Source organism: Miniopterus schreibersii, assembly GCF_964146895.1.
Source record: "Miniopterus schreibersii genome assembly, chromosome: 1".
Taxonomy (NCBI): domain Eukaryota; kingdom Metazoa; phylum Chordata; class Mammalia; order Chiroptera; family Miniopteridae; genus Miniopterus; species Miniopterus schreibersii.
Genome location: NC_138101.1, coordinates 158531478 through 158549531, shown reverse-complemented (window position 1 = coordinate 158549531; position 18054 = coordinate 158531478).

Sequence of the window (18054 nt, the reverse complement as noted above, 5' to 3'; positions counted from 1 at the left end):
TATAGTAGAGTTAGAGGTTTTTTGATCATCTGGAACAGCTCCTCAAGTGTACAGATAAGAACACTGAGGTCCAGAGACAGAGGTGACATTCCCAAGTTCACATAACCAACAACCAAGATATGCCCTCTCCGTGCCACTGGTCTCCACCCTGGCTGCACAGCAGAATGACCAGGGAACTCCAAGAAAAAGCCCCTATGGCTGGTCTTCACTCCAGAGGTTCTCATGTGGTTGGTTTCTCATGGAACCCAGTCATAGTTTTTTTTTGTTTTGTTAATTGCCACCAGCTGATTCTAACATGCAACTAGGGCTGTGTTATATGACAAACATTCAGCCCAGTAAAATTTAAAGATGTTATTGGTTTTATTGAATGATTAATGAATTGGGCAGCACCCCATCTAGCAAGTAGACAGGGCGCTCCCAATGGGCTCTACAAAATGGAAGGCTTTTTAAGGGAGACAGGGAAATTATTAGTTAGGAATGCATCATTTCAGGCCAGGTTGTCCTCTTAGGGGACCAGAAGGGGTCTGACAGGAGATTGTCTTCTAGTGCTGATCATGATTCGAGGTTGGCTGGTTAAATGTCATATTCTTGGGGAAGGCTGAAGCTGTAATTAGGCTGGGTATTAAGTCTTGGTTTGCTGATGTGGGCCTAATACAAGTGACTCCACATGGGGCCTGTTGTCTCTTTTTTAACAGCTGAGAACCACTGTCTATTCCAATGACTATCTCCAGACTTACTGCTCACTCTCTTTGAGAGAATGTTGACAGATTTCAGTAGTCTTGAATTTGTGGAGTACCCATACGTCAAGATGCTTCACACAATTGCAGAAACACTTCAATTTACTGTCTGGTTTCTGGGCCTGGGACACTTTCCAAAGGCCATCAACAGTAATAAATATAGGCATCTGTGGGTTAGGAGAAAGGACTGAGGAAAGATATGGCTACCAACGAAAGTATTGAAACCATGAATTTCTTATAAAAGAAAAGCCACCAAGTCACCATCTTCCTTCAAGCATTGTAGAGCCTCATTAGATCTACCTTTGAAATAAGGCTCATGAATCCTATCCTTTCTTCCCTCCCTTTTCACCCCTCCCTCCCACAAACAGGACAAGGACACCCTCAGGCTTTTAAAATTTCACTCAGAAAGAGCAGATCATTTAACCCATGTCTGCCAGTCCCCCTCCGACTTCTCCACTTGCTTACAGCTGGCGTATTCTTTAGTGTGCCTTGTCAGCTCTGTGCTCAGAATTCAGCCTCTGGCAAAGGTTAATTATCTGTAGGTCCTAAGGACATCTCTTCTTGGCCCTGCAAAGCCTACTCCACCCCAACTCCCTTCCCCAGTTACTTTATGCTATGTCTGTGTCACTTGGGATTTTTTTCCCCCTAAAAGCATGATCCTTTCTCTCTCTGCCACAGGGTCTTTGCACACAATATCCTCACAGCCTGAAAAGCACTCAGCACAGATCTAATTTCTTATTTGATTTTGTGGTTATTTGGTTATTGTACGTCTCCTCCCATTAAATGGTGGGATTTCCTAGGGCAGGTAATATAGCTCTTTTTGCCTATCAATATATTTCTGGCACCTACATGTCTGGCATTTAGTAGATGGTCAATAAATATTTACTGAATAGATGACTTGAATAAACATGAATAAGTCACAACTTGTTTGGGGAATTGAGCGGAATAGTATGTGTGAAAGCATTTTATAAGCTATAAAACTATTGGTATTACTGTGATTGGGCTGTTAAGATGCCTATTCCTTGTTGAGATAACACTGTAGAGAAATACTGGCTAGGACCAAGCACTAGATGTGCTATGGATTAACGATTCTGATCACCAGAAGGTTGTCACTTGTATCTGCGCCTGTTCCAACCTTGTTTACGTCAGTATAGACTCACTTAAAGGAATGAATTAAATACCAGAAATGGGAGTTTCCATCTTCCTTGACTGTGGGATCTTTTCTGTTGGTTTGTTGAGATGGTTTCAGAAGGGAATTAAAATCTTTGAGTGCCGTCATGTACCACAAGCTTTCTGTATTGCCATTTAGTTCATCTTTACCACGATTCCAAAGACAGATGTTACCCAACCTTGTCAAAAGTGAAAAGAGATTAACTAATTTGCTCAAGGTCTGTAGAGTGGGTGGCGTAGAATGCAAACCAGAGTATGTCTGTTTCCAAGGTCCTGGATCTTTCCACTGCATGGGCTGACCCTTCAATAAAACCCAAGTGGCCAGTGCACAAGCAGACGTTGGTAGAGGAAACCCAAGTCCTGGGCTATCAACAGATAGGAAATCTGAACCATAGAGAAGTTCAAGTGATTTCCTTTCAAAGTAGCAGCAAAAGACTGTGGTGCATATGAGGGGCATGAACCCAGATCTTGACTATCTCAGCCTAATGATATTTAAATTATGCTTGTCTGACATAAAAATATATTGCAACTTGCTAAAAAATGTACTGCCTGCTGGTAAGTGCTGTCAGTTGCTTCCATTTTAGTCTTTTTCCGCATCTTGTTCTACTTCGTGTTACTCTAAAAGATACTGCAGAGTCCCATTAAGCATTTTTGACATCTGTTACTTTTTAAAATCTTATTTCTTTTAATGTTTATTAACTATTTTCATTGAAAAAGTAATACACACATGGCAGAAAAGTCCAAATGATACAATAAGGCATATGGGAAAATGAAAGTCTCTCTCTCGATTGCAGATCCCCTCCCACTATTACCCCTTTCTTGGGCATCCATTTGGGAATATTCTACATAGCTCTGTGTGTGTGTGTGTGTGTGTGTGTGTGTGTGTGTGTACATATATAGTTATGTGTATATATGTACTCTTCTGACAGCCAAAATAATTCCATATTTTACAGGAATACAAAAATGTATATTATCAAACATTTTGCTCTAATACTACCCAAGTTCTTATTTCAAACTCTTAATTGCCTTCTATTTATTTATATGTTTGGGATTCATTATTGGAAGTACAAGGAACTTGGCAGCACCAAGGCATTTGGCAAGAAACCCTTCCTTTTCTTATAGCAGTAATTAAAAGCCTGCTCCAAAATGAAATGAATCTGGTAGATCAATTGAGTAGATAAGTATCAGGCTAATAGAAGTGCCCTGGTGTGTGAAAGCAGCACAGAATGCTGGGACTCGGGAACCTGGCCATCCTACTAGCAGCGCGGTCCTCAGTAAGTCACTTCCTCTCTCTGAGGTTCAGTTTCCCTACCAGTAAACTCAGAAACCTAGGCTAGATACTTCGCCAGGTCCCCCTGCTCTGCCACTTTATGGCTCTGTGAATTCTGGTTAAGAAAATGCCAGGCTGGAAATAGAGAGCCTGGGAATTGACCACATCATACTCATTAATTCTGTGGACTGTAGTTCTAGTTCCTTGAGGTACACGGTAGGATTACACTCCCTCGGGTTTGATGTCAGCCTCGCCCATGTGACTTGCTGGGGGTCCATGGAATGTGAGTGGGCATGACACACTTCACCACAAGGCTGAAGCCTGGAGTCAGGGCCTGGTTGTCTGTGTTCTCTCAATTGTCATGGAGCTGCCTCCCCCACTCCTAATCCGGCTCCCCGAGAGAGGGCAACAGAGGGCAGAGCATCAGTCGAATCACAATGGACTGACCTGCAGCATGAGCAAGAACTAAACCTTCATTGTCATGAGCCACTGAGATGTGGACACTGTTTGTTTCCCTAGCATAGCTTGACCGATGTCATGTGAACACTAGATGTGTTTCTGGAAAGTCAGAAACTTCAGAGCGATGACAGCACTCTCCCAGGGTGCACGTAGCTCATTTTGCATAGATGAAGGACTTTTCAGTGATCTTCCTGGATATTTTTAATGCCTGGTAGAATCTGAAATTGTCTTCCTCCCCCCTTTCTCTCATCTTCTTCTTTATTCACCTCTGTTCCCTTTTAATCGGTTTCCTAAACTTGTGACCTGCTTCTGTATTTTATATCACATCTCTGAGAGCTTGCTGTCTTCTCTCCCGTTCCCCCTGTGCCTCTCTTTTCCCTGCAGAGAAAGCCTTTGCTTGACACTTACCCCCTGACAGCTGCCTCCCTGGGTCTGCCTTTCAGCTTCATAAAGCCCGCGTGGTTGCTACCTCCAGTGTGTTTTCACGCATCTTCCTTCTTTCTTTCGGATCCTATGTAACCTGTTTTGCCTGAATCCTTCTAACCAAATGGACAAACACCTTCTCAAATACCTTTGAGGTGAGCCTCACTCTCCCTGACCAACCTACTACCCCTGAGAGGAGAGAGGACACCTTCTTTCTTCTTTGGTGAATCTTTTGTTTCTGGAGCCTCTTCCAAATAATGTACATTGACTTTTATTTCAATTTAACTAACATTTCCTGAGTATCTGCTATGAATGGGTCACTGTACTGTCAATGAGAAACCTAATAGCTGTTTGGCAGTCAGGGATAGATCTGAGGAGTAATACACCACATGAATGCTCGAAATATTTCTTTTCTTTTTTTAAGAAATATTTCTGAAATAAGACCCTTGAGAGTTGTGAGGATGTGAGAGTAATCTGCCAGAATAGGTCCAGCTCCATTTTGTGTTTACCAGGCACTTGCCAGGTATCAGGTCAAAGGAGCTAAGAGAGCACATACCTGAACCAGAGTTGTGGTCAGGAGCCATGCACAATAACTTATAGAAGCAGACAAGGCAACAGGACATGGGGCCTTGAAAAAGATCTAAGGGGATTATGTAGCTGAATTCTGATGGTCAGAGTTCTGCTGAAATGAAGAATCCATTAAAGAGCCAGGAGTTACCTTCAAGGTCCTGCTATGGGGTCAATTATAGGTGTCCTCTGACAACGACACTCCTAGACCAGTAGGAGAGGCGAACTTACATGCAACTCTTCCTAATTCAGGGTGGGTTGAGATGCCTGCCACAGCGGCCGTAGAGCAAAGGAAGCTCCCCTCTAATGGGGGCAGCCATGAGGTGCTCAGGTAAAGAGACTTCACAGATCAGATCTGAGCTGGCCCCATCCACAGAATGAAGGCAATAATCCCTGTCGCACAGGGTGCGGTGAGGAGTTATGGAGGGCAGGCCCTTGGGGTGGAGGGTCAGATACATAGAAGTGTGGCACATGTTTGTGGGATTTCATTAGCTGTAGGAGCAAGGGTAAGGGGGGGGAGGAAAGAATGGCTCCCCTAGTCTCTCTCTTTGAACACTGGTTTCTTTCTCTTTGCTTTGAGACTCAACTTGTTCCATATAGTGGCATTAAGTATGACTCCTCTAAGGCAGACAGTAATTCTAAAATGAAAACGGTCAGTTTGCAAAGTGGCAAAGAGTGTAGATTCTGGACTTGGATAGCCTGGTTCAATCTTGGCTATCCTTACTGCCAACTCGGTGAACCCAGGCAAGTCATCTTACCTATCTAATCCTTTGTTTTTTCATCTGTAAAATGAGAATGATTACACTGTTATAGTGAAGACTGAATGAGATGATATAGTCCTGGCCCATGGGAAGTGTTCAATAAATGGTTTTTTATTGAACTAAATGTATTGCTAATTGGTGTTTAGTCAAGAGGACAGAAGCTACTCTCAGTATTTCAAAGGGCAAAGGACTTAAAACAGCGAATCAGTTTTGTAAAATTCCATCAATCTGTACAGCTTATGTATCTCAGATTTTAATGTATATTATTTCTATAGGTTTATTTTAATAAAAAGTTAAACAATAAAAAAGAGCTTTGGAAGGACTGGCTGCATAAGTTAAAGCAAAGGGGTAGCCACGCAATTTCGGCTTTACTGCTGAAACTGTGATTCTGAGAATCAAGAAGTTACTGCCACCTCCCAGTGGTCAAGAAGCTGCAGAAATCCAGCACGGGCAATGCTCACAGCTGGCCCTGCCACCCCTGGTAGTAAGGGGAACAGGGAAGCCACTGATGACTTGTGGCCAAAACCATATGTTCACCTGCACTGCCAGAGGAAAAATAACTTGGACTTCCCTTCCAACACTCATTTAAGTGCATCTCACAGGCAGAACCTAAACCATAGCAGGAACCCTGCTGACATACGAGTCTAGGAAATGCAGTTCCCAGCCATCGTTTCCTGAGACACTGGGAGAGCATAGAAGGAACTAGGCAGGATGCAAGTGCCAAGTAGTGCCCATCTCCCCCCCAACAGATATGCCTGCATCTGGAATTCTAGCAGTGGGCTGGAAGCCTCCATTCTATTTCCTTTCCATGCTCCATGACTGATACGCCTAGGGGTCTGTGGCTCTCCTCCTTTGAGCTCCTGAGTTGGAGCCTGCAATCAACTGGTGTCCTAACTTGGCTGCTATTGGATCTCTGGCTGAAGTCAGGGAATGTCCCCTGTCACACTTGGTGCCCCTGCCTGACACAGTGAGGTCAGTGTCGTCTTTGTAATCCATGCCAAATGCATTCACAATGTTTTGGATCCAACTACACAAACTTTGGACTGGAAAGGAGACAGTTTTAGCTCTTAGAATGCTTCAGCAACATATGATTCTCCTCCACAAAGTGCCTCCCATATGTCCCGGCAGATTTCCCACACTTGCTTTCCTTTGAAGCATTTTTAAGTTGACTGAGATTTAGTAGCCTTACCTTCCTGCTTTCATTCGGCCATCCATTGGCTGTAGGACCCTGGGGCAAGTTGCTTCACCTTTTTGGGCCTTGGTTGTCCCCTGCACAAAGTATTGGTGGTAAGTCAGACGATCTCTGAACTGTCTTCCAGGCCTGATATGTTAGATTGGAGGCTTGCACCCCAACAGTGCTGTAGAAGCCTCTGCTATTGGGATTATTGTCTCCTCTCAGTTTGCAGCTGTCCCACCCACCCATTCCCCACGCTTGGTCAGGACCCTTGGGTCAGAGGCCACAAAAGAAACAGCTTACCTAGGGCCTACCTGCCACCATCTTCACAGTCCAGACACTGCTCGTAAGCACACAAGTCTCTGTGCCCAGGGCTGGGGCACCCGCAAGAGGCTGGGCAAACCCATGTTAGGACAGAGACATGTCACGGCTCATTTTTGCCTTTGAGGCCCTCTTTGTTTGGAAGATGCTTGTTGTCTAAAGTCAGCTAAATTTAGCCGTATTTTGTCAGCTGCATACGCTCCGAAGAGAAGCCTAGCAAATCTCAGCCAAGTCACACTTTATTAGTCACGCGAGCACTTAAGGGCGGGCGAGGGAGCCCGCTTCCTGGGCCTGGCGCTCCCGCGCTGAGAAACGCTGCGCTGACTCTTTCAGGATTTCCCTCAAGAAGCAGGATGGAGGGAAAGCGTGAAATCCTGCAAACAATGAGCGATTTTTTTTTTCTTCTTTCTTGCAAGATTGACAAATGGGATATTCAAATGAGGAGAAAATGTACAAAGTGGGATAGAGAGTGTTCATGTGGCCTTTTTCTTAGACACGCCAGCCAGATTCCCCCCGGACTTCACCGCATTTGAATTTAGAAATAGGGTTTAGTGACTGGCATTGGGTTGACTATTTAAGGTACAGGCAGGGAGAGAAAGTCACCTTTGTTGAGTACTTACTTGAGGTAGGTGCTTTATGTTCATTATTTCCTCCAGTTCTAAAAACAATACAATATGGCACATGGTTCACCCTCATTTTGCAAAAGAAACTAAAATTCAGAGAGGTGAACAAGAGCCAGGTTGTAAATTCAATTTGCTTAGCTCCTAAGTCCATGTTCTTCCCACAGCTGGTGTCAAGGTAAGCTCCTTGAGGAAATCAATTTGACCGTGATTTTGAGATTTAAACATCCCTGTCATTATATTGGCCTCCTGTTTCCATGTGCACAGCTCTCTGTCAGTGCTGAGTAATTTCACCCTGCCAGGCTCAAGGGTCAGGACATATGTTCAAACAAAAGCTACAGAGATCCAGTGACCACACACTCTCCACGGGGTTGAGCCCAGGTGGCTTTGGCAGTGGCCAAACAAAATCTCCTGTCTGAAAAAAAAGAGACATGTATCTGCTCCACCATAAGGCCCACAAAATGAAAAGGCAAACCCCTCTGCTGTCGAGGGGCAAATCCAACTCTCCACAGCTTTTGTTCAGCTGTGATTCTATGGCAGGTTGACAATTTAAACTCTCTCCTAACAAACCCTTCCCGTAACATTTCCGGAGTTTCTAAATAAAGATAAACGCTTAATTCAATATGACAAGGTGCCTCCAAGCATTCTACAAAGAGTAATCGCTTTAGTGTCCTGACCCTACCACATCTGCCCTTTCCTGGGAATTAAAGGTCCAATAAAAACACCAGTCTGGATTGTCTGAGATCTTTTCTCTCATCTCAAAGAGCATAATGGGATTCATGACCTGCTGTGAACTGGCTCTCTGAATGTTAGTGATGGGAGGGGCCTTGGATATGAGAAAATAAAGTCAATATAAGTGAAGTGATCCATGCCAGATTTGACTGCTAATTAGTGACGGAACCTGGGGTAAACCCGGGTCTTCTGACTTGAGGATCAATAGATAACAGCATAGTGGAGTTGAAGAAAGAAGCCTCTACCCTTGACATCACCTCTTAATAAACACCACAAACTTAGGAAACTCTTAGCCAATCTTTGCCCTGACTTCTTCATTCAAAATAGGATGAGGGTTGTAAAGAGCATTTGTGCTGCTGAAGTGCTCAGGAAAGGACTGCTGTGGAGGTGGTGCTCGAAAAGTGGTAGCTAGTGTTCTTAAGGGGTGAAAACACTAAAAGTTATAGGAGTTCAAGGAAGGACGAGACCAGGATACTCGAGTGGTAAGGAAGGATGGCTTAAGAAGGGCATTGGATTAGGCCTTGCAGATCTGGTATCTGGGGGGAGTAAGAACAGGGAGGGCATTCTTAAGAGGGTGATCAAATGTATACACACTCGCTTGCAGGCAGAAAAAGCAAAGATCTAATTTAAGAACAATGGGTAAACGGGTTTGACTGGAGCATTAGGTTCAGGAAAGTGAGTTGCTGGAGATCAAACTGCCAAAGTCAGATTGGGAAGAACTTGAACCTCATGCTAAGAAGTTAGAGATGTAGGCAGTCAGGAACCTCTGAAGGGCCTTCACCAGAGCAACTACTGAGCACAGTCGATCAGTTGGGAAATGGAGTGGAGCCAGCCCGAGGCGAGAACCATGGAAAGGTTCTTGGAGCCAGCCAGGCAGGAGAGGAAGGACACAAATGAAAGTTGTCGCCACTGAAATGAATAGGAAAAGATGACTGTGCAGGACATTTTGAAAGACAAGCGGGCAGGAAGAATCAATAATATTTCAGGAAAAAAAATGAATTAGCTTTGTAAAGTGGAGACAGAATATTCATGGATTCTTGGGTTGAGTACTGTATTTTAAAGGAAAAGTGTCCCAATCCACAAATTTAAGAGAAAAGGAACATGATAAATGATTAAGCCAAAATGATAAAATGAACTCAAATAAAGATTAAATGCTCAAGATCTGCAAGTCTTGGCTCAAACAAAAACCCTTAGGGTTAACTTTCAATATGTATCTTGGCGATTCTTTGAAGTCTTTTTACTAATGGTGGATCCACTTGCTGAAAAATGATGGTAGCATTTTAAAATTGGTAGCATTTTAATGCACCCTTCTCTGTACTGTCCCTTATTTCTACAGGGAACCTCTTTGAGCCTTTCTTAACAATCATATTTTTAAACTTAACAGTAATACTCTGAGCTGCCTTTCTTCTTAGGCAGCTGTTTGGCAGAAGGCCGGATCCCTGAGCTGTCCCTTGAGGAAAGGGACATGGTCCAATAAGGTCTTGAAATTGTCATATACCATCAGAGGTCAGTCAGGACATAAAAACCTACCAGTTATTTCAACAGAAATAAGTGAATATAAAGATAGTTATAAAATTGTTAACTAAGGAACTGAAAAGGCAGAAGACTAAGTTATCACACAGGTGGCAAGTGCAAGGAGCAGCCATCACCCCTACTGCTGATATTATTAAATACACCAGCTGGTATTCATAGGGCTGGTTCTATTAAATCCTAGAAGCTTGCAGAAAGGGCACCAAGTAGCTGAAACTTAGACCTCTGAGGAGGGGTTGCTGCTTGCAGGGTGCTAATTTTTTAGCTCAGTGGAGGAGGAGCCCCCATGGGTCTGGGATCCAGACATTTGAGGACTGGGTGCTCGCCAGCTGGTGCTGGCATCTCCTGTGTAGGGAGGGTGGTTCTGCAAGTGTTGGAAAAAGAGCAAACTGGATTTAGCTGCTGCTAGAAGTACTTGCTGCTGCCAACCCATAGAATCGCCGCTAGGGTGATGCTTACAGGATGGAGACAAACAGGAAGTCCCTCCTGGGTCCTCCCTGTCTCCTGCCAGCGCCCCCTAGTGGCAGAGCATAGGAGGGTGGCCAGCTGACAAAGCAGAAATGAGGTTTGCAGGTTCTAATCCCAGCAAGGTAAACCAAGTAAAGAGGAGGGGTTTAGAGCTGAGACATGATAATTTAATAATTGGCGCATGCCATTACTGCCTCAGCCTCTTGGATAGTCACTGTGTATGTTAAAGGCTTTGAGCAATTCTAGAGAAAAGAAATCAGATTAACTTTGTGTGACTGAGCATTCCTCAAATTGTTTGACAGGAACCTTCTTACGTCCCCTGTCCTTCCCCAATATAATGAAATACAACTACAAAAGCGAACAGGCTGGATCTATACATTGGCATAGAAAGATGCCCATTATGAACCACTTTCGTGTGGAAAACAAATTATATATTTATGTAAAAATAGAGGAAAAGGCTTAAGGCTGCATACTGAACTATGAACAGTAGTTATCTTCTACCTGGAAGGGTATTAGTTATGGGGTTTCTTTCACTTTGTACCTCACTTCTAGAGTGCTTAAATTTTAACATGAGTGTATATGTGTGTATTATTTTGTAATAAAAAACATATCATTTTTGAAGTATAAAAAGAAAGAACACCTAGAAAAAGCAGTTTTCACAGTACTATCTGTGTTCCTGTTAATATAGGGCACCAAAGTGAACATACTATTTTTGAAGAGAAGGAAAAAAAGAAGGTAAGCAGCATTTACTAAACACCTACTACACACCAAGCCGTTGGGAATAGGGCATACGTACCCCATTTAATCTTCTCATCAGTTCTATTATTCCTGTTTTCCAGATGAAGATCAAAGCTCAGAAGTATGTGTAATTTCCCCGATACCTAGTAAACATAAGGAGCTACTACAAACCTACTGCACTGTACTACTTCATTATTTATCTTGTAGATTTATCTTATCTTTGTTATATTTGGTTTGTTCTTTCTCTCTAATAATAATTTTTAATATTCAAGGACATATATTATTTTTCTAACATCTTTTTAAAAAAATTTATCTTTATTGTTGAAAATATTACAGGTGTCCCCCCTTTTCCCCCACTAACACTTTCCACCCCCCACCCCAGGCCTTCACCACATTATTATCTGTGTCCATGGGTTATGCATATATGCATATAAATTCTTTGGTTAATCTCTCCCCACCCACCCCCACCTTCCCTCTGAGATTTGTCAGTCTGTTCCATGCTTCTATGTCATTGAAACTATTTTGTTCATCAGTTTATCATGTTCTTTAGATTCCACATATAAGTGAGATCATGTGGTACTTGTCTTTCTCTCACTGGCTTATTTCACTTAGCATAATATTCTCCAGGTCCATCCATACTTTCCCAAAGGGTACGAGATCCTTCCTCTTTACAGCTGCATAGTATTCCATGGTGTAAATGTGCCACAGCTTTTTTATCCACTCATCTACTGATGGGTGCTTGGGCCTTTTCCAGATCTTAGCTATTGTAAATTGTACTGCTATGAACATAGGGGTGCATATACTTTTTCTGATTAGTGTTTCAGGATTCTTAGGATATATTCCTAAAAGCGGGATCACTGGGTCAAAAGGCAGCTCCATTTTTAATTTTTTGAGGGGCCTCCATACTGTTTTCCATAGTGGTTGCACCAGCCTACATTCCCACCAGTAGTGCACTAGGGTTCCCCTTTCCCCACACCCTCGCCAGCACATGTCGTTTGTTGATTTGTTGATGGCAGCCATTCTGGCAGGTGTGAAGTGATACCTCATTGTGGTTTTAATTTGCATCTCTTTGATGATTAGCAACGTTGAGCATTTTTTCATGTCTCTTGGTCATCTGTATGTCCTCTTTGGAGAAGTGTCTATTCAGGTCCTTTGCCCATTTTTTAATTGGGTTGTTTGTCTTCCTCTTGCTGAGTTGTATGAGCTCTTTGTACACTTTGGAAATTAGCCCCTTATCAGATTCATCCTTGGCAAATATGTTCTCCCAGATCATGGGGTTCCTTTGTATCTTGGAGGGATGTTATGAGCTGAAATATGCCTTCCCCAATTCACATGCTCAAGTCTTAACCCTCGTTACCTCAGAATGTGACAGTATTTGGAGATATGGCCTTTAACAAGGTGACTAAAATGAGGTTGTTATGGTGGGTCCCAAAGCAACCTGAATGGTGTCATAAGAAGAAGAAATTTTGACACTGAAGGAAACATCAGGGGTGCATGCACATAGACTAAGGGGTGACCACATGAAGATACAATGAGAAGGTGGCCATCTGCGAGCCAAAGAGAGAGGTTTCAGAAGAAATCAGGTCCTGTCCACACCTTGATCTTGGGCTTCTAACTCCACAACTGTGAGAAAGTAAATTTCTATTGTTTAAGCACTTAGTTAGTGTTATTTTGTTATGGCAGCCCTAGCAGCCTCAATGGAATTATTGTGGTTTATACTTGTTTAAATTAGGTATTAGTATTTTGCATACAGCAGATTTTTTGTAAGCATTTTGGTTATTTGTCACTTTCATCTTTCTTTCATTCATTTATTCAATATATTGTACTTGACTAGCTCCCTGTGCCAGGCACTGTTCTAGACCCTGAGGGTATGCAGCGGACAAAACAAGAAAAATTCCCACCATCATGATTCTACTAGGGCGAAGCCAAGAAACAAGATAAATAAGAAAATATACACTATGTGAGACAGTGATAAATAAGTAAACTAAGGAGAGAAGGAAAACAAAGGTAGGAAAAGGATTTGGAATGGGGAAGGGGGTGCCCAGGAAAGACTTCATGAAGTAGGTGACATTGGACCTTTATTGCTATTAGAATTAGCAGGCAGTCTTGAGTAGGTTTCCTTGGTCATTTTAATCTTCTAGAAGTCAGCAAACATGTACTTTCTGCACTCTTTAAAATGCAGATTTTCACCACAATAGGTCATTGAGCGGCTAAGAGACACAAGTCAATCACAGAAGTGCTTTTTGCTTTAAAAAACAGATTACTCCCCTCTCCTCAGCCCCTTTTGAAGCTTTACTGTGGCAATCCTTTAAAAAAAAAAAAAAAAGACCGGCAGGTGTGGTTTAGTGATTAAAGTGTTGACCTGCGCACCAAAGGGTTGGGGTCAATTCCTGGTCAAGGACATGTACCTGGGTTGCAGGTTTGAATCCCGGCCCCAGGCCATTGCAGGAGGCAACCAATCGATGTGTCTTTCTCACACTGATGTTTCTCTCTCTCTCCCTCTGTCCCTCCCTCTCAACCTTTCTATCTGAAATCAATGGGAAAATATCCTCAGGTGAAGATTAACAAAACAAAAGGAAAAAATGCCTAAAAGTTATTTCTGTCCAGTGAAAAATGGAAATGACTTTTAACAGTGTGTTAGCATTCCCACTAGAAAGGGCCTAGGACATTTTCTGTTTGCTCACACAGCTTCATATTTAAACCACAACAGAAGACAGTGTAGGGTAGTCATTGAAGAAGAGCAGAGGGACTGAATCATTTCTAGGATTTACTGATTTGCTGGCTGACCTCAACTAAATCTCCTCAATCTCTTGTCTTGCAGCCATAGTTTCACACAATAACAGGGATAAAGAAATTTGTGGTGTTGGTGGTGTTATCAGATGTTTAGAGCTCATGCTTAGAAGAGACAAAAAGCAGGCTGTGTATTTGCATAGCATTTTCATGGCTCCTTCTCTCCGCTCTGGTTGCTGTTATAATCCACTCTGGACAAGCTGTTCCCCTCAGCCCTCCCAGACCACTGAGGAGATGCTACCTGCGACCTCTCTGGCTCTCTCACTCTTTGGAGACAGCAACTGCTCAAACCTGCTGGCTGTGAGCTAACAGTTAAGCTTGTGGCTGCCTCGACCTGCAGCATCCCTTTGCTTTAGCCACAATTTCAGCTTCATTATATCTATCTGTACCTACAGGGCAATGTCAGTCTCAGGGAAGAAACCTGATGGACAGGGAAAACTAAATGAATTTCATGGACTCCACTAAACCACCCTGGTTACCTGGGAATTAAGGGCATGGAAAAAGGCCCTCCCTGGGAGGACCTTCCCATGTGATGCCAGGCCTGGGTCTGGGTCCTAAGATTGGTGGAAACAAATTTCCTGTGTTTCATAACTGCAAATGTGAGAGACCAGTGCTGCAAGGGGCACTTTCTCAGGCTTCTCAGACAGACAAGTAAAGACGGCACAAGGTGAAGAGGCTCTTGGTAATTGAGGCCTGGAGGCTACTAGCAGCATCCCTGATTCAGCCCATTCCCAGGACCTCATCCACCATGCCAGATCCCCTTAGGATTCCCCCAAATGACAGATGGCTCTCCCGGATGGCCAATCAGCACAGATGTGATCCCAGCCTTTAGATAAACAATAGCCCTTGCTGGCATGGAAAGTAACCTAAATTTCTCTAATTATAAGTGCAGCAAATGCCACAGTCTTGGACAGACTCTGTTTCTGGGTCCCCATGGTCAAATTAAGGACAGAGGCACTTGCATGGAGTAGAAGACGGAATAATGTATGGGGAAAGCCTGAACAGCCTTATCCAAGTCACTTCCCCCCTCCGGCCTCAGTGCCCTCATCTATAAAGATTGCAGCCATAAGTCTTTATGGCCCATAATCCACATGTAATGCACATGTCAACTTCATATCTGCCTTTTGAGATCCTACTAAAGGTTCTTTGAACCTCACCCCACGTGCAGTATCCTCCCAGTATCTGGGGATTGAAGGTAGGAAGTGAAGGCTCATGGCTTTCTCCTCTCCACCTCTTACCTCTTGCATCATGTGGATCCCTCAGTTTATAGCTCATGTGTGACGATCCAGCTCTGGCCTGCGATCCACTTTATCATTGATTTCCATCAATGAACAATCACATAAACTAATTCCTTATGCCAGGCCTTTGTGTGGGAGGCAACCCTAAAAGATTTAGTAGGAGGGAAACCACAGGCTTGATCTTAGATGCCCTGGTACTTGAAAGGCCTTCCCTGCCAACCTGGGCCCCAGGCTCTGGCCACGTGGTTGGGGTCTCTTTCTCCCTCCCACTCCCCATGTCCTCTGAGGAATAAAAGCAAATCCTCCCATATTCTACGCAGAGCAATAATCTCCTTTTCTGCCCTTGCCTCCCTGCTTTCTCCTTCTAAATCTTGTTCTGTAGGCTTTATGATTTCACTCCAAGGTTGCCTAATAATGTATTTTCCTCAGTGTAGTGAGTTTCTTTCTAAGAGGAATTCCAGTGCTACCTGTTATGTTAATACACACACACATTTAATCCCTCCAGACTTGTAAGTCCTCAACATTTCAATCTAACAAGAATTGTTTGAGCACCTAGTATCCTTGGTATGGGCGCTGCTCACTATGGGATCTAAAATAAACAATATATCCAAATTAGCACCTACTCAGGTGGGAAAACAAGATTAAAACACTCGGAGAGCTGATTATAGTTAACTGGCAAAATGAATGCTGGGAGAGGTTAAGATAAGGAAGGACCAGCTTGATACAGGGGGATTTTCACAGATGATAAATCTTGAGAGGGGCCCCCACAGATAGGCTGCCTGTACCAGGTAAATATTTTTGGAGAAGTAGGTCATTTTCAAAATCTAAGAAGTAGAACCACCACCATCTGCGAGGCTCAGTGATGTTTTTCTCAAACACAAACCTAGGTGGGAAGTTCAGCTTTAGCCCATGTGTGATTTCTCCAACACAGAGATGGTACTGATCCTCACTGGGTTTCCCGCTGTTCTCCCACTTGGGGAGCAATCACTATAAACCAGCCACCATTCTAAGCTCAGATCCCCACCCTCCTGGAGCTATGTCCTGGATAGCACAGTGATGAGGAGGTGGCACCTTGAGTCAGGCTGTCAGCCCAGCTACTTGGGCCAGTGGCACACACCTGTGCGAGCATGACTGCAGGCAGGGGACAGTCCATGGGAGTAGACACTGGACAAAGTGAAGCCTCAAGCTCAGGGCCTCCTAAGAAACAAGTATGTACTCTAGTTCATTCTCTCGCTGGCCATTTGTAGAGTGCTCACTATGTACCAGGGTATAAAAAAGGGAGTAAAACCCATTCCTTCCCTTTATGGAATTGCCAGTCTTTTAAGTCCTACTTAAGAGATGACTACTGTAATATAAACGGGTAATGAGAGCTCCAGGAGTGCAAAGTAAGAAGAAGAAAATAGCCTTCTAGGCCTAAGGGTCATCAGAGAAGGCTTCACAGAGGAGGCAATCTTTGGAAAAGGATTACTAACTCTCTATGCAGAATAGAGGATATGGAGTCTACAAAAGCCTAAATATGTTAAAGATTCAAGAATATTTCAGAAATACAAGTCTAAATAGCTATCGCAAGACATATGAGAAGATGCTCAACATCACTAATCATCAGGGAAATGCAAATAAAAACTACAGTGAAATATCACATCACACCTGTTAAAATGTCTGTTACCCAAAAGTCTGCCGATAACAAACATTGATGAAGATGTGGAGAAAAGGGAATTCTCATATGCTGTTGGTGGGATTTTAACTTGGTGCAGCCACTATGGAAAACAGGAGGTTCCTCAAAAGATTAAAATAAAGCTATCATATGACCCAGCAATTTCACTCCTGGGTATTTATCTGAATAAAAGCACTAATTTAAAAAGATAGGCACACCCCTACATCCATTGCAGCATTATTTATGATAGCCAAGATACGGAAGCAACCTAGCTGTCCATCAATAGATGAGTGGATAAAGAAGATGCACATATATACAATGAAATATTACATGGCTGTAACAAAGAATGAAATCTTGCCATTTGCAACAATATGGGTGGACCTCGAGGGTATCATGCTAAGTGGAATAAGTCAGAAAGAAAAAGACAAATACCATATGATTTCACTTATATATGGAATCTAAAGAAAAACAAATGAACAGACAAAACAGAAACAGATTCATCAGCAGAGACAACAAACAGATGGTTGCCAGAGGGGATGGATGAAAAAGCTGAAGGGAAATTAGAGGTACAAACTTTCTGTTATAAGATAAATGTCACAGGACTGTAAAGTACAGAATAGGGAAGAGAGTCAATAAAATCATAACTTTGTATGGTGACAGATGGTTACTAGATTTATTGTGGTGATCACAAAAGATATATAAATGTCAAATCATTCTGTTGTACACCTGAAACTAATATAATATTGCAGGTCAACTATACTTTAATAAACAATTTAAAAAATAGCTGTTGTAAGATTGTTGAGGTAGAGTAGGTGAGACTAGAGGGCAGAGTGGTGAGGCATCAATAGATGATGGTAGGGTCTTTCATTAAACCATATTTGGCTTTTATCCCATTAGGATGTGGTACTACTAGAGCTTTTAAACATATGGGCTAAGATGTTCACAGTGTCTCTTAGTTCTGGTATTAGTATGAACGGCGAACTCAATAACGAGGGGCTGGTAGACAGTGAGACAGGTGGACAAGGGCCACGATCCTGCGAGCAAGTTCTAATGAGGGACTAGATGAACTGACTGGTGGAAGAGTTGACCTAGCCCCAATCTAACCGTTGCTGCATAAAAGAAAATGCTTTAGTTAGGGGTGTGGTAGTGTGTATCGATGCACCTTTTATGCATTAAAAATTGTACATCATGATTAAAAAGAGAGACACATTGCTAGTATTGTCCTTGAAAGTGACCTGTAAGAGCCTGTGACAGCGGTCGCTAGGGAGTTGCAAGCTGGTCTGTGAGCCCCTCTTCCCTCACAGAGATTGCCTGAAGATGTAGCTGGGTGCTGAACAGAACGTGCCTCTTCTGCTTCCTTTCCTTAATATGATGAAGTCCCCAAGCACAAGGGAGAAAGTGG